Genomic DNA, 23,899 nt, shown 5'->3' on the forward strand with positions numbered 1-23,899 from the left:
GCACACATTGGATGTTTTGAAGCCTTTAAGAGCATAGACAGGCAACCAATGTTTTCATTACATATACTCTAGCCTAAAAATATTCAGACTGTCTCTCTCTCTCTTACACACACACACGCACGCACGCACGCACGCACACACAATACAATGCCTGTTTGTTCTCGTATCAACGTGTTTGAATCTATCGAAGCAACATCTGTTGAGGATTTGTAATTTAGATTTTTGTGGATTTTTAATGTAAATATTTAATGAATTTATCTACAGCCAGTGAAAGTCATGTATCTTCTTATAGCAGGCGACGGTAAATGTGTCAAAGGAAAGACATGAAAGCTGTGATGTATTTCAAAACAAGTTTCCTGTTTATCTCAAACGGCACTCTGTAAGTCTACATGTTGATTTCTGATGTATGATACAGAGATCTATGGATTCATAGGGGTTTTATGGGATTGCGAATCTTGTATGATTTGATGTCTGCATTAGAATTACAATGAAACACTTAGTGTCACTTAAAATGCCATTCTTGCTGGTGGTAACTTGCTGACTTAAACAATGGTTTATTAGTCTGTGTTATGATCAGTGATGTAGTTCTATTCTTGTAAGGGCCGGAGTGCTATTTAAAAAAAATATTTTCTCAAGTTGTACCGACAGGTAGCCTATTAAGTAATATATTATCTCAAAGAAAATGTTTATATTACACTCAAACACCCAAATTAGGCCCTCATTTCAAAGTAGGCCATTATCACTGTCAATCGCGATTGATGACTCATCACATTTTACAGGTGAAACGTCCAAGCTGAATCTGCATGCCGACCATTCTGATCTCAGTCAGTTTCGTGGGAATAAGCAGCTAGATCATCCTGAATGATGTAGGCCTACTACTGTTTTTGAGCGAATTTTAGACAAGATGGAATTAATAAGCTACAGCCTACCTTTTATTTTGTGCCAATCAAAACACATACTGGAGGTCTATTTAGCCTATTTAAGTGTTGTTGTTGTCTAGCAGTAACGTTACACTATGCTATTATATTCGGTATGTTAGGCCTATGTAGAATAACCATTTATGTGATCTTGCGAGACATTGATTCAGATTTGATCTCAACTTTATTAAACAAGCAACATTCTGAGAAGTGGCTCCGGTGCGTTCCTGCAGCAATATGATATGATATGTCATGTCATTACATTATTATGACTGTGTGACTGCCTTATGAGTCAGGGTTCAAGTAAATTGTCCCGGAATGTTCAAAAGCATCCCTTTGGCAATGTCAGTTTTTCAAGGCATTTACTCTTGCCTTTGTCTTCCCTTGTCTTAGTAAACTACACTCAATCATAGGACGACAGTATCTTATATCTATCTTATCTTGTAGGGTCATAATGGCCCAAACCTAACTTAGCAAGTGTAAAATATTTGCCTGAGCTGCGTTTCTTTCTTTCTGATCCTGAAAAGAGAAAATATAACTGTTGGGGGAGGTTCTCTTTTGCACTGTTGAACCAATCCAATAGATGTGGAGGAGGAGTTAAGGAGTGTTGCCTTGTTATTAACATCCAAAAGCGGTGCTACCGACCTCGCAGATGGTGCAATGACCTTCATTATGACCATTTGTTAGACATGCATGGAGTGGACATCCCCCTTGACTAGATTATTCTGTGATTATTCAACTTGGCATTAGCTCTTGTTGCTCACAGAATTTTTTTAAAGGAATGTTTTAATTGAAAATATTTGCAGCGATTGAAAGAGGCCATACCCATGTTGTGTCCCACCCTCTGATAGAAATGCATTGCAGTGAGTGGATTAGCCTATCTCGCCAGGTGATACTGTATTACAGCCCTGCTTCCACCCAGGCTGGACACTCTAACCAATCACATTAGCTGTGTTCTTGACCTTTTTTTGCTGGTCCTCACAGTTGCTCAGAAGTGTTGAATGTCGCTCTGGCAGCATCACTGATAACATTTAAGAGGTGCCCTATACTTGTCATTTGTTTTCAGGCTTGAACAGAGTTTAAAGTGGTTGCATTTGGACTTGCAATTATTTGCATGATTAGAAGTTGATGAATGTTAGATAAATGCATCTCAATGCAATAGTACTTGAATTTCTTACACATTAAAAACAACTTGTTTTATATAGTGCCAAATAAGGGTTATTTGGCTTGTAACCATAGCAGAACCTGTTTTTGTGTTATTTAGAACCTGTTTTTGTGTTATTTAGAACCTGTTTTTGAAGGTTTATAAAGAACTATGCTCATAAGGTTCTAAAATTGAACCTGTATGGTGCTATAAAGAACCCTTTCCTACGGTTCAGTAAAGAACCATTAAAAATAGGTGAAATATAGTCCCAAAAAAGGGTTCTGCTATGGTTCAAATCCTTTGTAGAACCATAAAGGGTTTTTATTCTGGTTTAATAGCCTTATTATATTGTTAATATTCCATAGGTTTTATTAATGTGTTTATTAACAAGTTGAATCAGGTGTGCTAGCTCTGAAATAGCTGCAGGTCCTTCAAGAGAGAATAACTACAAGACTATACATTGGCTCTAGTAACTTATAACACAGCATATTAGATCAACTGGAATGACACTCTCACTCATGGTTGTCTAAACCACGCCCCCAAATATTCAAATGAGACACATTTTAATTATCACTAAAAGAGCAAAGAACCCTTTTGTGAACTGTAAAGAACTATTGACGAGCTCAAAGGATTCTTTGGGTCAGTATGGTTCCACATACCATCTCCCTTCCCAAAGAACCATTGAGGAATCAATATTTTTTAGTGTATAGACTACAGAATGTCACCTTTTATTTGAGGGTATTTTCATATCTGTTTTACCATTTAGAAATTAAGGCACTTCAGGTGTAATATGTATTTGGACAAATTCACTTAGTGTATAACATTTAGTCAAAAGTTTAGTATTTGATCCCATATTCCTAGTACAAATTTACTAAACTCAGGAAAAAAAAGAAACGTCCTCTCACTGTRAACTGCGTTTATTTTCAGAAAACTTAACGTGTAAATATTTGTATGGATAAAAGACTCAACAACTGAGACATAAACTGAACAAGTTACACAGACATGTGACTAACAGAAATTTAATAATGTGTCCCTGAACAAAGGGCGGGTCAAAATCAAAAGTAACAGTCCGTATCTGGTGTGGCCACCAGCTGCAAGTACTGCAGTGCATCTCCTCCTCATGGACTGTGCCAGATTTGCCAGTTCTTGCTGTAAGATGTTACCTCACTCTTCCACTAAGGCATCTGCAAGTTCCTGGACATTTCTGGGGGGAATGGCAGAACACTGACATTCCTGTCTTGCAGGAAATCATGCACAGAACAAGCAGTATGGCTGGTGGCATTGTCATGCTGGAGGGTCATGTCAGGATGAGCCTGCAGGAAGGGTACCACATGAGGGAGGAGGATGTCTTCCCTGTAACGCACAGCGTTGAGATTGCCTGCAATGACAACAAGCTCAGTCCGATGATGCTGTGACACACCGCCCCAGACCATAATAGACCCTCCACCTCCAAATCGATCCCGCTCCAGAGTACAGGCCTCGGTGTAACGCTCATTCCTTCGACGATAATCACGAATCCGACCAGCACCCGTGGTGAGACAAAGCTGTGACTTATCAGTGAAGAGCACTTTTTGCCAGTCCTGTCTGGTCCAGCGACGGTGGGTTTGTACCCAAAGGCGACGTTGTTGCCGGTGATGTCTGGTGAGGACCTGCCTTACAACAGGCCTACAAGCCCTCAAGTCCAGCCTCTCTCAGCCTATTGCGGAGAGTCTGAGCACTGATGGAGGGATTGTGCGTTCCTTGTGTAACTCGGGCAGTTGTTGCCATCCTGTACCTGTCCCTCAGCTGTGATGTTCGGATGTACCGATCCTGTGCAGGTGTTGTTACATGCGAGGACGATCAGCTGTCCGTCCTGTCTCCCTGTAGCGCTGTCTTGGGTGTCTCACAGTACAGACATTGCAATTTATTGCCCTGGCCACATCTGCAGTCCGCATGCCTCCTTGCAGCATGCCTAAGGCACGTTCACGCAGATGAGCAGGGACCCTGGGCATCTTTCTTCTGGTGTTTTTCAGTCAGTAGAACGGCCTCTTTAGTGTCCTAAGTTTTCATAACTGTGACCTTAATTGCCTACCATCTGTAAGCTGTTAGTGTCTTAACGACCGTTCCACAGGTGCATGTTCATTAATTGTTTATGGTTCATTGAACAAGCATGGAAAACAGTGTTTAAACCCTTTACAATGAAGATCTGTGAAGTTATTTGGATTTTTACAAATTATCTATGAAAGACAGGGTCCTGAAAAAGGGACGTTTACATTAAGCTTCTGACTCTACAAACTTGTTAGATGCTTTTGGCAGTTTGTTTTGATTGTGTTTCTGATTATGTTGTGCCCAATAAAAATGAATGGTTATAATGTATTGCTTCATTTTGGAGTTAATTTTATTGTAAGTAAGAATCTAATATGTTTCTGAACAGTTCTACATGAATGTGGATGCTACCATGATTATGAATATGTATGAAAACACCTTCCAATAAGATGACACTGTACCGTGACCCCGTTAAAAAAACGTTTGAGCTCAAATCGTGAATAATAATGATGAGTGAGAAAGTTACAGATGCCACCAAGACTTCTCATCTTTCACCATTACCAATAACAGGGGAGGTAGCATATTATCAACCAATAGGTAGGCAGTTGTTTCATATGAATGGAGTTGTTTTTAGACAAGGGGGCACTGAAAAATAGGCTTAATTATCTTGGCTACTTTAGCTAGCTAGCTTCTATACAACGATATGATGCAGTCAAGACAGGCACTACCAGATGGTATGCTAGATAACCTATGGCATCAACTTCTTTTTAATTTTCTCTCTCTAAGGGTTTTTTTGGCATGGGAAACATATGTTAATATAAAAAAATAAAAAAAATCATTTTATTTAACTTGGCAAGTCACTTAAGAACAAATTCTTATTTACAATGATGGATTTTTAGCTTGTCAGCCCGGGATTTGATCCAGCAACCTTTCAGTTACTGGCCCAACACTCTAACCACTAAGCTACCTACCGCCCTAACATTGCCAAAGCAAGTGAAGTAGATAATTTTTGTTTATTAACAGTAAACATTACACTTTATTACACAAAATAATAAAGACATTTCAAATGTCATTATGTGCAACTAGTTAAAGTACAAAATAATAAATAAATAAAAATAAATATGGGTTGTATTTACAATGGTGTATGTTCTTCACTGGTTGCCCTTTTCTTCTGGCAACAGGTCACACATCTTGCTGCCGTGATGGCACACATCAGCTAGATGTGGTATTTTATCCAGTAGATATGGGAGTTTATCAAAATTGGGTTTGTTTTCGAATTCTTTGTGGATCTGTGTAATCTGAGGGGAATATGCCACACACACAACGGCCACTGCTCCCATCTCACCCCTCCCCCACCCCTCTGCTGAAGAACCAGAGCGCAGCGCATCGCTCTCTCAATTCAATTCAATTTAAGGGCTTCATTGGCATTGAAAACATTTCTCTCTCGCGAGCAAGTCTCCATTGAAGTAAGAAAAAAAAAAAAAAAAAAATCCAACACATTTATTTAGATTATCCAGAATAAATGTATTATTTGAATAGTGAAATCATTTCCACCACTAATATGTATGAAAACACCTTCAAATAAGATGACACCGTACTGTCACCTCGTTAAAAAATACGTTTTATCTCAAATCCAAAATGCTGGAGTATAGTTAAACGTTTTTAGCTTCACTGTCTGAATAAATGAGGTAGGGAAGTGTATATGTGCATGGCAGATGTTTTTTTTCTTCTTATGCACGCCGTATTAAAAAGCATTCAATTTCAGGGGTGGTTGTTATTTCAATGTAGATGATCAAGTTATGTAGTGGGTGTGTAGGGAAATCTTGGTGTTAGCACTACATCTGAGTGCTTTGATTTATACATTGTGAATTGAAGAAGTGTGTAGTGGTTGGTGGTGCTGGAATATTCTTAGTGTTATACAGTGCATTCGGAAAGTATTCAGACCCCTTTTCCCACATTTTGTTACGTTACAGCCTTATTCTAAAATTGATTAAATAGTTTCCCCCTCTCATTAATCTACACACATTACCCCATAATGACAAAGCAAAAATTAGTTTTAGCAAATGTATTAAAAATAAACTGATATCACATATTCAAACCCTTTACTCAGTACTTTGTTTAAGCACCTTTGGCAGCGATTACAGCCTTGAGTCTTCTTGGGTATGATGCTACAAGCTTGGCACACCTGTATTTGGGGAGTTTTTCCCATTCTTGTCTGCAGATCCTCTCAAGCTCTGTCAGGTTGGATGGGGAGTGTCGCTGCACAGGTATTGTCAGGTCTCTCCAGAGATGTTCAAGTCCTGGCTCTGGCTGGGCCACTCAAGGATATTCAGAGACTTTTTCCAGAAGCCACACCTGTGTTGTCTTGGCTGTGTGCTTAGGGTCGTTGTCTTGTTGGAAGGTGAACCTTCGCCCCAGTCTGAGGTCCTGAGCACTCTGGAGCAGGTTTTCATCAAGGATCTCTCTGTACTTTGCTCCGTTCATCTTTCCCCTCAATCCTGACTAGTCTCCCAGTCCATACCGCTGAAAAACATCCCCACAGCATGATGCTGCCACCACCATGTTTTACCGTAGGGATGGTGCCAGTTTTCCTCCAGACGTGACGCTTGGCATTCAGGCCAAAGAGTTCAATCTCGGTTTCATCAGACCAGAGAATCTTGTTTCTTGTTTCTTTAGGTGCCTTTTGGCAAACTCCAAGCTGGCTGTCATGTGCCTTTTACTGAGGAGTGGCTTTCGTCTGGCCATTCTACTTCTGGAAGGTTCTCCCATCTCCACAGAGGATTCTAGAGCTCTGTCAGAGTGATCATCAGGTTCTTGGTCACCTCCCTGACCAAGGCCCTTCTCCCCCGATTGCTCAGTTTGGCCAGGCAGACAGCTCTAGGAAGAGTCTTGGTGGTTCCAAACTTCTTCCATTTAAGAATGATGGAGGCCACTGTTTTCTTGGGGACCTTCAATGCTGCATAAATGTTTTGTTATCCTTGTTACCCTTCCCCCTTCCCCAGATCTGTGCCCCTACACAATCCTGTCTCAGAGCTCTACGGACAACTCCTTCGACCTCATGGATTGCTTTTTGCTCTGACACGCACTGTCAACTGTGGGACCTTCATATAGACAGGTGTGTGCCTTTCCAAATCATGTTCAATCAATTGAATTTACCACAGGTGGACTCCAATGAAGTTGTAGAAACATCTCAAGGATGTATCAATGGAAATACCGCTCTTTCTGGAAGTGTTTTCCACTAACACTGAGTGTTGAAAATATTTAAGTCAAAGGCCTCTCTAGCTTACTGACTCTAAGTACTACTACTACTACTACTACTACCATGGGCGGATGGGACAAGAATTCAGCCCTGGCATTTTATCCACACCAACACACATTACTGCGTGTGCCGCCAACTCACCATCTGCCTCCCTGTTGTGCTGTCTACCGGTCTCAGCATCTTCTCTGCTGTCACTCTGTGCTACTTCTTATTCTTTCTCTTGCTGTCTGTCTGTGTGCTTAAGCTACTACTACTAACTTGTTCTCAACTGGCCTACCTGGTTAAATAAAGTTGAAATAAAAAAGCCTTATACATTATAAAAGCCAAGCTACCGACTTAGGCTATATTGCAAATTAGTTCCTGTTTTATGTGTTCTCCTGAATCATCACCTCCCCTAAGTGTTCATTACATTACAGGGCTCCAGACTAACATGTTCTCCTGAATCATCACCTCACTAAGTGTTCATTACATTACAGGGCTCCAGACTAACATGTTCTCCTGAATCATCCACCTCCCCTAAGTGTGCATTACATTACAGGGCTCCAGACTAAACTGTTCTCCCGAATCATCATCTCCCCTAAGTGTTCATTAATTACAGGGCTCCAGACTAACATGTTCTCCTGAATCAGCACCTCCCCTAAGTGTTAATTGCATTACAGGGCTCCAGATTAACATGTTCCCCTGAATCATCACCTCCCCTAAGTGTTCATTACATTACATGGCTCCAGACTAACATGTTCTCCTGATCATCACCTTCCCTAAGTGTTCATTACATTACAGGGCTCCAGACTAACTTGTTCTCCCGAATCATCATCTCCCCTAAGTGTGCATTACATTACAGGGCCCCATACTAACATGTTCTCCTGAATCATCATCTCCCCTAAGTGTTCATTACATTACAGGGCTCCAGACTAACATGTTCTCCTGAATCAGCACTCCCTTAAGTGTTCATTACATTACAGGGCTCCAGACTCACATGTTCTCCTGAATCATCATCTCCCTAAGTGTTCATTACATTACAGGGCTCCAGACTAACATGTTCTCCTGAATCATCATCTCCCCTAAGTGTTCATTACATTACAGGGCTCCAGACTAACATGTTCTCCTGAATCATCATCTCCCCTAAGTGTTCATTACATTACAGGGCTCCAGACTAACATGTTCTCCTGAATCATCACCTCCTGAATCATCACCTCCCCTTAGTGTTCATTACATTACAGGGCTCCAGACTAACATGTTTCTCTGAATCATCATCTCCCCTAAGTGTTCATTACATTACAGGGCTCCAGACTAACATGTTCTCCAGAATCATCACCTCCCTAAGTGTTCATTACATTTCAGGGCTCCAGCAAACATGTTCTCTGAATCATCACCTCCCTAAGTGTTCATTACATTCCAGGCTCAGACTAACATGTTCTCCTGAATCATCACCTCCTGAATCATCACCTCCCCTTAGTGTTCATTACATTACAGGGCTCCAGACTAACATCTTCCCCTGGTATCACTGGTGCTGCTAACTTTTCCAGGTGGTGGCACCAGTCCACGATTTGGGTCAGACCCACATCATAAGTAATTATCTTATAAAGTAATTCATAGTGCTTTATTAACAAGTATAATAAATAGACTACTGAAGTATTCAAGAAATACTTTGTTTCATTTAACAATATAATTAGACTATAGGTATATTTTACTATAGAGATAATATAGAGATTTTTATAGAGATGAATTACATAGTGCACATAAAGATAGCCAAACTAATATCATAGGCTAATTCATTTGGGGTTTAACACCTGAGGAAGTGGAAACTCAAAACACATGAACTAGATTGCCCACTGCCAGTAGCCATCTATTCATCCAATAGTAAATGTAATGTCCTAAAGCACTTTGAAGTTGTGAGCTACTACTACCCATGAGACCAATAGGCCTACGCCCTCGCAATGGCCGGTGCGCATTTCACGCACTATTGTAAAAAGAGTTGCTATTGAGCTGAATATTTGAAATGTTATACAATCAGAATGCATTTTTCTCTTGAGCACATGGCGGGGGGAGAGGATGTAACGTTCTGGGTGTAGTGGGTGCGAAGTCAGGCTCAGGAAGCAGAGAGTTCAGTGGTAGTGCTATTTAATGCACAAAACGGCGAACATAAGCCACCCCACAAAACAGAGGGCGCACACAAAACAAATGCCCCAAAACCGGGGACTGCAACAGTCCAGCAAAACCCACAAAATAAGAAACACGTATACCTCAAACATGTACCCTAGTTACACAAACAATCCCGCACAAATAGCAGGCGGGCCTACTGGGTAATATAGCCCGACTAATCAACCAAACACAAAACAGGTGAAACCAATAAACAGAAAAGGGGAAAAAAGGATCAGTGGCAGCTAGTAGGTATAGTACAACTAGTATTACTACTATTACTACTACCATTGCTAATGTTACTTTCAGTACCCCTACAGCTACCAGCACTCTTATTAAAACCGATCAGAGCTCACCCGGATGTAACATTAAAGGCGTCAGTCAGACCATTTTAGCACCAGTTGACAAATTCTAGGATTATATGAATGACTGATGACATTTGCGGCTTGTGGTGATTACCAATAATTGATGTCTACAACATTTCATTCATGATGATAAAGTATTAATAAGTATGACATCACTTCACAGAAATATCTATTCAGACTCGTCATATGCGTTCTTCAGCCGAGTAAGAGTAAGATAATGTGTGGTAAAAACATATAGCTAGAGGAGTGGTAGTCATTGGGCCGCCCGCAGGGCGCAAACTGCCCGCAAGTCCTTCATATGCGAATTGCTGGGAGTTTCTAATTTTCCATTCAAAATGCATAACAATTATACAATTTCAATTCAATGTGTTTAATAATGCAGGCCTGAATCACTCCATTGAATATATCTATTGTTCCCTGGATGGCAGATAGATGGCAGTATAGCGCCGCTGTTGAACAGAAAGGCCGAAATAGAACGTTTGCCGAAATAGAACACAACTGCTCAGCTACAGCTGCTGACACATATCAGTTTGCTACTGGCTAATTTTGCAGTCTGGTAGACATGGATCAATTTATTATAAAAAAGAAACGTAAATCTATTGACAATGATAATGAGGGGGAAGAGCTGGAGAACAACGTGACAGCTATGAATGAACAACCACCGGAGAACCAGGAAAATCAGGAAGATGGCGGCGGGGAAATACAGCTAGCTAATGTAGCTAACGTAGCTAACGTGGCTCCGGTGGCTAAGAGAAGGATACGGTTGATTCAAGAAGAACACAAAGTTCCAAGAGAAATGGACAGACAAGTATTTTTTTGTACTGCATGATGGGACTAGCTCACTTTGTCTTATTTGCCATTAGACAGTCAATTCTTTTCAATTAGAAAATTTAGAGCGACATTTCAAGTCAAACATTGCCCACTTTGACAAAACATATCCGCTACAAAGCAACCTCAGAAACATCAAAATAGCACAACTCAAAGGACAGCTCAAAGGACAACAACAAATGATGGACAGATCTAGCACGGTTGTAGAGAAAACCACAGAGGCAACATATGAGATTGCTTGGATACTCGCAAGAAACAAGAAGGCCTTCATAGACGCAGAGATTGTCAAATAATGTATTTTGGCCTCAGCCAAAATATTGTATGCTGATTTCACAAACAAGGAAGCTACTTTAAAGCAAATTAAGGGACTGCGACTCTCAGACTTGACCTTAACTAGACGCATAGAAGACATCGGCGAGGACATCCGTAAGCAACTGATTACTGACATATCCGTGGTGCCGTGTTTCATTATTGCGCTTGACGAAAGCACTAATGTAAGTGACATTACTCAATTATGTTTTTGGGTCTGCTTCCCTCAAAACGAGTCGTTCTGTAACGACCTGGGTGTCGGTGGGGTGTGAAATCAGACGCAGGAACAGCAGAGCTTCAATGCGGTGATATTTAATGCCTAACCGGCAAACCAAAATGTCCAACACGGACTTACTGGGTGTCATAAACACCTGTCTGCTAACACGGGAGACAAACCCAGTACACAATACAAAAACCCACTCCCGAAATCCACAGCAACAGACGAACAATCCCGCACAAAGAAGCATACAATCTGGCTGGCTAATAAAGCCACACTAATTGCCAATTACCCCAAACCAGGTGATACAAATAAACACATAAGGAGGGGGAGGAAAAAGAGTCAGTGGCAGCTAGTAGGCCGGTGACGACGACCGCCGAGTGCCACCCGAACGGGAAGGAGAGCCTGCCTCGGTTGAAGTCGTGACACGTTCAGAGAGGAACTTTTACGTTTACTGCCCCTTCAGGGAGAGCATATTCTGAAAGCCATTGTAAAAAATTTTGCTCATTTAATAATATTGACTGGTCAAATCTGGTGTCTGTGTGCACTGACGGCGCCCCAAACATGCGAGGGAAGGTGAAGGGACTCATAGGCCTGATGAGAAAGAGAGAGGATATTCCCGAATGTGTTATGTTTCATTGTATCATTCATCAGGAAGCAATTGTGGCTAAACTCAAAGACTGTGACTTGCAGGATGTGATGCAGCAAGTCGTGCGCGTGGTGAACATTATTATTGCGAGGGCACTGAATCACCGGCAGTTCCGCGACTTGCTGGAGGAATACCAGACAGAATACGGCGACTTGATCTTTCACAATGAGGTGAGATGGCTGTCTCATGGCATTTTTAGAAAGATTTCTCTCTCTCCTCCCTCAAATCTGTGAATTTGTTGCAAGCAAGGGGAGAGAGGAGCCAGAGCTGGAGGACCCACAGTGGATAAGCTGGCTTTTTAAATTTACATCACCTGCCACCTGAACACTGTGAATCTCCAGCTCCAAGGGAAAGCTCAAACTCCGGGCAAAATGCTGCGTGTGGTCACAGCATTTCAAAATAAAATCACCACAATGTTCATACCTGACAGACAGATTGTTCATTTCCCAAAACTCAGAGCTGAAGTTGGAGTTTGAGTCAAGATTCAAGGATATGATGGAGTACAAGGAGTTTTTAAACTTTATTGAGAATCCCTTTCATGTGCCAGTGTCATCTCTGACCCCAGTCATCACAACCCTCTGTCCTGACCGTACTGAAATAGAGAGTGAGATAGTGGAGCTGCAGGCAGATGACACATTGCAAGGTGAACTAAGAGCACCCATTTCTGGAGCCTTGTCAGACAGAGTATCCACTTCTGAAGCAGTGTGTGCAGGATTTATTCATGTGAAGCAACATTTTCAACAATGAACATTGTGAAACAAAAACAGACAAACAAATGCACAACTGGATTGCCTCACAAGGATAGCAACAACAGACTATACATTTCGAATTAATTCAGTCAAGGAGCAGAAGGGACATTTGTCACTCATCTAACTACTGAGGTAACCCTTAATATGGGTCTTATACACTACCGGTCAAAAGATTTAGAACACCTACTCATTCAAGGGTTTTACTTTATTTGTACTATTTTCTACATTGTAGAATAATGGTGAAGACATCAAAACTATGAAATAACACATGGAATCATGTTGTAACCAAAAAAGTGTTAAACAAATCAAAATATATTTCATATTTGAGATTCTTCAAATAGCCACCCTTTGCCTTGATGACAGCTTTGCACACTCTTGGCATTCTCTCAACCAGTTTCACCTGGAATGCTTTTCCAACAGTCTTGAAGGAGTTCCCACATATGCTGAGCACTTGTTGGCTGCTTTTCCTTCACTCTGTGGTCTGACTCATCCCAACCATCTCAATTTGTTTGAGGTTGGGTGATTGTGGAGGCCAGGTCATCTGATGCAGCACTCCATCACTCTCCTTCGTAAAATAGCCCGTACACAGCCTGGAGGTGTGTTGAGTCATTGTCCTGTTGAAAAACAAGCTCTCTGAATGATTGTCTCAACCCAAAGTGGCCCCCTTACAAAACAAGTGAGTAACACTGAGCTAGAGTATAGACCTCTTTCTGTCTTTACAAAACATTGTCGCACGATGGTGATGCGCGCAAGTTGGTGGCAGAACAAGGAGTTCTTATAGAACGCCAGCAAAAAAAGCCTATATTTACATGCTGCTTATGAATGCATTTCACACTACTTTTGGATTATAATTGGATTTTAAGGCTCGTATGATTGTCTTGCTTAATATAATGTTTGTGTCATCGTCGCAAATCAACTGCATTATACTTAGAATACACTTCAACTTCAACCAGTAAAATGTCTCTTTGGCTAGCTTTTGCTACAGCCTATATCAATGAGCGTTAGCATTCTAGCTAACAACTGCTGCATCCCAAATAGTTATTTTGCAAAGATCACAACCAAATATAATCTTAGCGACTGTTCAAGCAAGAATCTAAACATCATTGTAAGTGTATGAGATCCCCCCCAAAAGCTATTTTGTTTAGAAGTAATAAAAACATACATCTAGTCTGAATGGGCGCAGATGGCAATGGCTTTCTTTCTGTCGCCAAGAGTTGCGCGCATTTGTGCGCGACGTGAGTGTGTCGTGTCCTGGAAAAGGGTCTATTTTTGTCTTACTTTGGAATCCAACTGTCAGAGGCAGTCCAAACATCCAACTGTCAGAAGCAGTCCCAAACATCCAACTGTCAGAAGCAGTCCCAAACATCCAACTGTCAGAAGCAGTCCCAAACATCCAACTGTCAGAAGCAGTCCAAACATCCAACTGTCAGAAGCAGTCCCAAGACATCCAACTGTCAGAAGCAGTCCCAAACATCCAACTGTCAGAAGCAGTCCAAACATCCAACTGTCAGAGCAGTCCCAAACATCCAACTGTCAGAAGCAGTCCCAAACATCCAACTGTCAGAAGCAGTCCCCAAACATCCAACTGTCAGAAGCAGTCCAACATCCAACTGTCAGAAGCAGTCCAAACATCCAACTGTCCAGAAGACAGTCCAAACATCCAACTGTCAGAAGCAGTCCAAACATCCAACTGTCAGAAGCAGTCCAAACATCCAACTGTCAGAAAGCCAGTCCAAACATCCAACTGTCAGAAGCAGTCCAAACATCCAACTTTCAGAAGCCCAGTCCCAAAACATCCAACTGTCAGAACAGTCCAAACATCCAACTGTCAGAAGCAGTCCAAACATCCAACTGTCAGAAGCAGTCCCAAACATCCAACTGTCAGAAGCCCAGTCCAAACATCCAAACTGTCAGAAGCAGTCCCAAACATCCAACTGTCAGAAGCAATCCCAAACATCCAACTGTCAGAAGCAGTCCCAAACATCCAACTGTCAGAGAAGCAGCTCCAAAACATCCAACTGTCAGAAGCAGTCCAAACATCCAACTGTCAGAAGCAGCCAAACATCCAACTGTTCAGAAAGCAGTTCCAAACATCCAACTGTCAGACAGCAGTCCAAACATCCAACTGTCAGAAGCAGTCCAAACATCCAACTGTCAGAAGCAGTCCAAACATCCAACTGTCAGAAGCAGTCCCAAACATCCAACTGTCAGAAGCAGTCCCAACAGTCAACGTATTGTTGTTTAGAACATTAGGAGAACTCCTACAGGTCCTTCAGTCATATTTTTTGAATCAATTGGCTTTATAAAATCCATATGGCATTGGGATATTTCTCTGTGTGCGTACTGTACACTTGAACATATTGTTTCATGGCTTTGTTTGTAGAGTCAAACTGGAAAATAGACTAAAATTGGCCACTCAAAAGGACAATATATTGGCAGTGTGGTAGCAAAAATTACTAACAACAATTATACCACACAGATACATATTCTCATGGTTGAGACAGGATCAGAGGTGGAGAGTGCATCATACATCAGTTGGGTTGATTGTTACCAGCAGTCGTTTTACTTCTACTTAATCTCAAAGCAAGAAACATCCAGGAAGAGATGCGATGGGCACTACTAGGCTACATGAGAAAGAGGAAAGAGTAGGATGAGGAGGGAGAGCCTCTAATGAGTACAGAGCATGGGGATGTGAGTGGGGCTTACGGACCCAGCAAAGTCTTGTCAACGCCACTTTGAAGTTAATGGATGACATGCAATTAAAAAGTCTGGCCGAAACATTCATGCTCTCCATTTGAATAGGGAATCTGTGGATGTTGGATGCTTTTTTTTAACTCTCTAGTGAGAGCATGCCTTTTCCTAAAACTCCACACATGATGGTAGAGTATTAGTGTATATTATTAGTGTATATTTATAGGGCGAAATGCACTCGTTTGACTGCCTTTTCAGGTTAGGTCTTGGATTCGACTTAATTTGAGGACAGTAGCATTCAAAAACCTTCTTCAGAAGGGAATGGCTGTGTTGAATACCTGTACCTGATCATGGATTTAAGACACTCACCTTTAACAACTGCCTGAGGCTCCACAGTGTGTTTTTAAATTATTCTGTGTGAACTTGGGGCTAGCTAGAGATACTACATTTGTGGCTAGCGTTTGACTGTTAGTGTTAGTTTGGGGTCTGAACTAGCCATCTGCACACAAAAAAATTATGGTCCTAAATAGTACCAGATAAGGGTTCTTTGGCTTGTAACCATAGCGGAACCCTTTTTTGAAGGTTTTATTGTGCTATAAAGAACCCTTTGCTAAGGTTCTATAAAGAACAATTAAAAAAGGTTCTATATAGCACCAAAAAGGGTTCTGCTATGGTTACAACCCTTTTTGGGGCTATATAGAATCCTTTTTTATGGTTATTTGAAGAACCTTTATGGAGATCCTTTTGTAGAACCATACAGGGTTTTTAATTCTGGTCAGCCATATTATATTATTAAACTTATTAAACTTGCATAGGTGTTATTATTGTTCTATTTGACAAGTTGAATCAAGTGAGCTACAGTAACTCTGGAACAGCTGGGGGTCCCTGAGGAGAGAATTGATAACCACTGACTGATTTCACAAGACACCATCACTGGCTGTAGTCATATATAACATGCAATAGCTAAACACAACATATTAGATAAACTGGAAGGACACTCTCACTCACAGGTGCACAAAAAGATCTGTGCACAAAGCACACCCCAAAATACTCTGAGATGCTTCCCCTATATTTACATTTTCAATAAGGGAGGAAAGAACCCTTTTTTAAATGCTAAGAATCATTGAAGAGCTCAAAGGGTTCTTTGAGTCATTATGGTTCCACATAGAACCATCACTCTTCCCAAAGAACCCTTGAGGAATCCTCATTTTATTTTGTGTGTGGGAGAGTTGCCAGGTTGMGTCCTGACAACCAATTTACACGTAGGGTGGTGTGGGTGTAGGGATGAATGTCTGTTCACAGAGGCGTAAGCAGCACGGTTAGTTCTTTCAACGTTGCCACCCCCCTGTAACAACCTCCTAACACAGGGGCTAGTATTACAGAATGGCACAGGTTTAGATATAGGGTAGAAGGAACTAGCATCTTCCTTAGGACTCCCAAACACTTCTCATTGAGACGTGTCTCTACAGAAGTCGCTCTTGCATTGTTCTCCACCAAAGGACATTGGATCCAAGAATCTGTCAACATCCCACTGGTTTATTTAAGATGTGAGCATACGGTTGAATTCATCTATAAAGACGTTAACTCCCGCTATTAAATGTTTCATCAGCCTGTGGTACTCCTGGGGCGTGTGGAGGTTACTATTGAACATTATTCGCTTGGTAATTACCCACCATAAACTACTGGGGCTGTGTCCTCCTTCCTTTGTCCTCATTGCATCCCATTTCTTAAAATAATGCCCTCTTTTTATTGCCCTGGGATTGCTGGGCYCCATCATTAGTGTGGAGGAAGAAATTCCAACAGCCTCTCTTTTTTTTTGTGATGCTTGAGGGACACCCTCAGCATGGTAATCACTATCACCCCCGTTTTGGCAATGAACCTTCAGAAGAAAGGGAACATTCATATTTATATTGGTATTTAAGATTTTGATTTATTTCAAGGTTTTTCCAATTTATTTTATTTCTGTATTGAACATCAGTTGCTAAGAACAATTCAGTCATATCTGAAAGTACTCGAAAGTGCAAAGATTTTTTTTAGAGGACTAATAAGCATAGGTGTCACATCAGCTCTCCTCCGATCTAGAGTGATGTTTCAGTAAAAAAAAACTAACAGGAAAGCATTGTCTGTCGGCAGTTGATGTTTGATATGTTGATATTTTTTTTGTACTTCTCCCCAATTTCGTGTTGTCCAATTGGTAGTTACATCGCTGCAACTCCCCTACACATTCGGGAGAGGGGAAGGTCGAGAGCCATGCATCCTCCGAAACACGACCCTGCCAAGCCGCACTGCTTCTTGACACACTGCTCGCTTAACCCGGAAGCCAGCCGCGCCAATGTGTCGGAGGAAACACCGTCCAGCTGTTGACCGCAGTCAGCTTGCAGGRGTCCGGTCCGCCACAAGGAGTCACTAGAGCGCGGGCCGTTTTGCCCGGCCGGCCAAACCCTTCCCTAACCCGGACGARGCTGGACCAATTGTGCAATGCAGTGCCTTAGACCGCTGCGCCACTTGGGAGGCAAATGTGCTGAGGATTTAAGCATAATATGCGAAAGAGTGGTATAAAGAGCTTGCGCTGAAAGGACCGTGTGCATTAATACATTCCATAGGAAAGGTCACCAGCTGATTTATTAAACCTAAATAGGATTGTACATGCTTGTTCGAACACCACAAATGACTTATGAAATGCTATGACAGGCTTGGAATAAGTGTGACAAAAAAAGCACAAGTTAAATGAATACCAGATTTGTCATTGGGTGGAAATGACGGTGTCGTCCAGTTAAGTGCTCGGAATCTTGCCTCATCTCACAAATGGCTAGCATTTCTAGCTCGACAGAGAAGTTGGCTGCGCTAAGTGAGGTGACAGGCTAGCTTGAGGCTGTTAGACTGGCTTTGTTTTATAGTTTACTGTGTGTATAGCACTGCTACTGCAGATCTACTCCTAATCGTCTGACATGAACACACACGGAATTTGATGTTGTGAATTATTATGCTATTTTGATGGTTTTACAATGCTGGCCTTAATCTTCTATTAAAAAAGATCTCTGCAGTCCAGGCATCCAGTTCGTGTTGGTTTAATTGAAATGTTGCAAGTGTATGAGGTCCTAATTGAAACCAGAGTACTATAGCAGACAATTACATAAATATACATACAGTATGGCTTTTGTTACAAATCAACTGGCTTAACATTATGTAGATACCCACACAATCCATGCACAACAATGCTGATAATGCCCAGGCGTTTGTATAAATGTTTACGGCGGTATGTTCATGTTCACTCTTTTAGATGTAACGTAAAATAAAATTAAAACGTAAATCCTTTAGCCTGTTGTGAATTTTCCTCAAGGTTTTTTGTGATTGTCGTTAGGTCTCAAGTTCACTTTTTAATAGTTTTAATAGAAACACAATTGAGACAAAATATTTAAGTGTCTTTGAACGGGTAGTAGGTGCCAGGCGCACTGGTTTGAGAGTCCATGCCCTGACAAATTGAGGCTGTTCTGAGGGCAAAAGGGGGTGCAACTCAATATTAGGAAGGTGGTCCTGATGTTTGGTATACTCAGTGTATATACAGTATACAATGTATGTGTCCATTACTGTCCGCATGCGTCTCCGTGTCGACCACTCATCTCTGCCTTGGCAAAATGTCAGTGATCTCATCGAACCACATCGCATTTTGAAGCGTAGGCTATACCACCAGTTTTCAAGCCCGTTCACTCATGTTTCATGCCTCTGACATGCGGTAATGATAAAAAGTGTTATAATTATTGTGATAGGCTCATGTTTTACGGTACGGGTTCCCCCACTATTTATTTTTCCCGGGACACCGTACCGGACCACACCGGCATACTTTCACCCCCTGGTTTTATTGTCACACACCGGATAGGTGCAGTGAAATGTATTGTTTTTTAGTGTCAGCCATAGTAGTATGGCGCCCCTGGAGCAAATGAGGGTTAAGTGCCTTGCTCAAGGGCACATCGACAGATGCCTCTGCCATTGCAACCTGGAGGGAAAGCTGTTATAACACTAAATACGTTTCCATCCACAGTTTTAATGCGAGTATATATAACAGCAGTGAAGTTTCGGTTACAAGTATAAATGCTTACAGATAATTTGTTCATTTGACATGGTGGGATCTTTTTGTGTTGGTAAAATTAATTATGCGAGAAATGCCAGTAGAAACGCCTTTATGCACAAAAATGTATATAATAACCATCATATCGAAGTAAACTTGAAGTCACGTGATGACAATAGTGTGGTCCTCCTACTACGACTTGGGAAAGCATGCAGTTTATTTGGCTACAGATGAAATAAGTTATAAACTTCACAGGGTGGTGAAAGTGCAAGGTTTGATGCTCGTTTCCAATGAATATTGAGGGTCTTATTCTGGTGACATTATGATTGATGATTGACTGCCGTTTGACAAATATAAATATGAATAATCTCATCATGTAAACTAGTCTACCTGCACTGTAGGCTAWCTGCGAGGTGCTGGCTAGAGCAACACGCCAAGACCAGAGTTGGCACATTTGCTATGTAACGCAACAGTTTTTATTGACAAAACTATCGGTAGATATGAAAATGTGATGGAAACACATTGAACTTAAGATTTTTATTCAGTACATGAAAACTTTTGTCTATTTGGTGGAAATACATCACATACACGATGTATACAAAAGTATGTGGACACCCCTTCAAATTAGTAGGTCCGGCTATTTCAGCCACACCCGTTGCTGACAGGTGTATAGAATCGAGCACACAGCCAGGCAATCTCCATAGACAAACATTGACAGTAGAATGGCCTTACTGGAGAGCTCAGTGACTTTCAATGTGGCACCGTCATAGAATGCCACCTTTCCAACAAGTCAGTTCGCCAATTTTCTGCCCTGCTAGTGCTGCCCCGGTCAACTGTAAGTGCTGTTATTGTGAAGTGGAAACGTCTAGGAGCAACAACGACTCCGCTGCGAAGTGGTAGGCCACACAAGCTCACAGAACGGGACTGCTGAACCGCGCTCTCGGTTGCAACACTCACTACCAAGTTCCAAACTGCCACTGGAAGCAACATCAGCACAATAACTGTTCGTCGGGAGCTTCATGACATGGGTTTCCATGGCCGAGCAGCCACACACAAGCCTACCATCACCATGTACAATGCCAAGCATCGGCTGGAGTGGTGTATAGCTCGCCGCCATTGGACTCTGGAGCAGTGGAAACGCATTCTCTGCAGTGATGAATCACGCTTCACCATCTGGCAGTCCAACGGACAAATCTGGGTTTGGCGGATGCCAGGAGAACCTGCTCTAATGCATAGTGCCAACTGTAAAGTTTGAAGGTGGAATAATGGTCCTGGGCTGTTTTTTATGGTTCAGGCTTGGCCTCTTAGTGCCTGTGAAGGGAAATGTTAACGCTACAGCATACAATGACATTCACCCAAGTCATAGACTGTTCTCTCTGCTACCGCATGGCAAGCGGTACGGAGCGCAAAGTCTGAGACCAAAAGGCTCCTTAACATCTTCTACCTCCAAGCCATTAAACTGCTGAACAATTAATCAAATGGCCACCCGGCCTATAACCCCCCCATCCCCATTTGTTTTACACTGCTGCTACTCGCTGTTTATTATCTATGCGTAGTTACTTTACCCCTACCTACATGTACAAATTACCTCGACTAACCTATACCCCCGCACATTGACTCGGTACCCCCTGTATATAGCCTCATTATTGTTATTTTGTTACTTTTTATTATTATTTTTACTTTAGTTTATTTGTTAAATATTTTATTGACTCTTTCTTGAACTGCATTGTTGATTAAGGGCTTGTAAGTAAGCATTTCACGGTAAGGTCTACACCTGTTGTATTCGGCGGATGTGACAAAGTTTGATTTGATTAGAAGATTCTGTGCTTCCAACTTTGTGGGAACAGTCTGGGGAAGGCCTTTTCCTGTTTCAGCATGACAATGCCCCTCTGCACAAAGCGAGGTCTATACAGAAATGGTTTGTCGAGATCAGTGTGGAAGAACTTGACTGGCCTGCACAGAGCCCTGACCTCAACTCCATCAAACATCTTTGGGATGAATTGGAACGCTGACTGCGAGCCAGGCCTAATCACCCAACATCAGTGTTCGAACTCACTAATGCTCTTGTGGCTGAATGGAAGCAACTTCCCGCAGCAATGTTCCACATCTAGTGGAAAGCCTTCCCTGAAGAGTGGAGGCTGTTATAGCAGCAAAAGGGGTACCAAATCCATATTAATGCCCATGATTTTGGATGGAGATGTTCAACGAGCAGGTGTCCATAAACTTTTGGTCATGTAGTGTGTTTTAGAATATTTGCATGAAAATCTGTCACCAATTGGATGGAAACCTAGCTACTGTCAGAATGGACCAACAGATGTAGGATCTTAATTTGAGGAAGTTTGCTACAGCAGAAAATAATTCTGCAGCAACTGGAAATGTGAATAATTATGTGTATTATAATTAATGGACATTTTTGTACTTTTTTATTTGGGAAGATCAAGTCCGAACTTTCTAAATGGAATTTACAAATATTATTACATTWAAAAAAAACTCAAATACACCACAAGTTTGCATTTCATGCTGTGCAGGAAATTTCTTGGCAACAAAGGATTAATTAAATTAAGATCCTACATCTGTAGCCTTCTACTATGTGAACCCTTATTCCGCTGTATTCTTTCAGCCTCCACAGGGAGACATTTGCATCCCACATGAACAATGTTGTGACATACATGTCTGCACAGGTACAAGCATTGGTTGCCATAGGCCGAAATGGAGTAGGAAATCCGTCCCGAGCCTTATGCGTTAGTGCCCTGGCGTAAACTTCCTCACCGGACAGAACATTTCTAGCTAGTTAGATGGAGGACTACTTTCTCACAGAGGACTACTTTCATTGAGTGTAAATTGCAAGTGAGTAGTTTGTATGCACCATGTCAGCTAACGTTAGCGTTACAAGCTTTCCACCACTGACTGGCTGTGGCTATAATTACCCTAGCTATCTGCGTCCGCATTGTGTTCGCCTCTGTCATGTTTTTAAAGGGATTATTTTTTTCAAGGGCACACATTTTAAGCCTCGCCTAACCAAACTCGTGATTTATATGTCTGAAGATTTTTTTCGCCCCTTTCAAAGTTGCCGACAATCCCCCTTGTTCCCAAATCCAAAGGCTGTTGGATTTCCGAGAGTAGTATCCTTGGCCTCCCTGCTTCCATGGAGGATAATACTGTGCTGCCTGGAGTGAATGTATTCCAATATTCAGCTAAGAAAGACAGGCAGGCATCCACACAAGCACTGTCCTCTACTCAATAAAAACAATGCACTGTTAACCAGAGAGAGACAATAAGAGCTGTGTCGATGTTCCACAGCTTGCCAGGCTCAGGACCTTGCAGTGGAAATAAACTATTGCCTCCAACATGAGCAGCTGAGAGTCGATATCAGAACCAAGTAGTAGTCTTGCCCTCTGTCTGGATATTGTTGGATTTCTAAATGGACTTGTGCATGCTTTACAGCAGGGGTAGGCAACCCTGTTCCTGAAGTGCCGCAGGATTTAATTCCAACTAAGGACCACACCTGACCAGCTGAGCTAATGGGTCAGTTCAGTGATTACCTAACTTCAACATACCTGGTCTTCCAGGTCGGTTAAATCAAAAACATGAAGAGACTGCGGCAGTCCAGGGCCAGGGTAGCTTACCCATGCTTTACAGAATCACCCCTGATCTCTGCAATACTGGTATCCATTATTTTAAAGCAGGAGGCTATGCCATTTCTAAGTTACATACACTTTTGTGGTAAATAGCGCTGTCTGCCTAATTATAGTCTAGTAGCACAACCACCTTCTCAGCAAGAAGAGAAGTAGAATCACCCATGTTTTATTCATGGTTTTTCTCTTCCAATGCTTCTTTAAAACGTTGTTTTTGTTGAAGCGAGGATTCCATATGCCCGGTGTCATCGTCAACTTAGCTGACTTTTCACCTCGGCAGTGTGTCTGCAAAGCTCCAGTTCAAACATCATGAATGTGGATCACTTGATGAATCATGACCCCTCTCTCAGAATACAGTCTTTGCTCGTTTGAAGGGCAGCTTTTAATCCCGCGGTGTGGTGGTGCTCTTTATAGCACCCGGTGTGGTGGTGCTACTGTCTTTATAGCGCCCAGCGTGGTGGTGCTACTGTCTTTATAGCACCCGGTGTGGTGGTGCTACTGTCTTTATAGCACCCAGTGTGGTGGTGCTACTGTCTTTATAGCACCCTGTGTGGTGGTGCTACTGTCTTTATAGCACCCGGTGTGGTGGTGCTACTGTCTTTATAGCACCCGGTGTGGTGGGGCTACTGTCTTTATAGCACCCTGTGTAGTGGTGCTACTGTCTTTATAGTACCCGGTGTGGTGGTGCTACTGTCTTTATAGGACCCAGTGTGGTGGTGCTACGGTCTTTATATCATGCAGTGTGGTGGTGCTACGGTCTTTATAGCACCCAGCGTGGTGGTGCTACTGTCTTTATAGCACCCGGTGTGGTGGTGCTACTGTCTTTATAGCACCCAGTGTGGTGGTGCTACTGTCTTTATATCATGCAGTGTGGTGGTGCTACTGTCTTTATAGCACCCAGCGTGG

Source organism: Salvelinus sp. IW2-2015, linkage group LG18 (genome assembly GCF_002910315.2).
Source record: "Salvelinus sp. IW2-2015 linkage group LG18, ASM291031v2, whole genome shotgun sequence".
NCBI lineage: Eukaryota > Metazoa > Chordata > Actinopteri > Salmoniformes > Salmonidae > Salvelinus > Salvelinus sp. IW2-2015.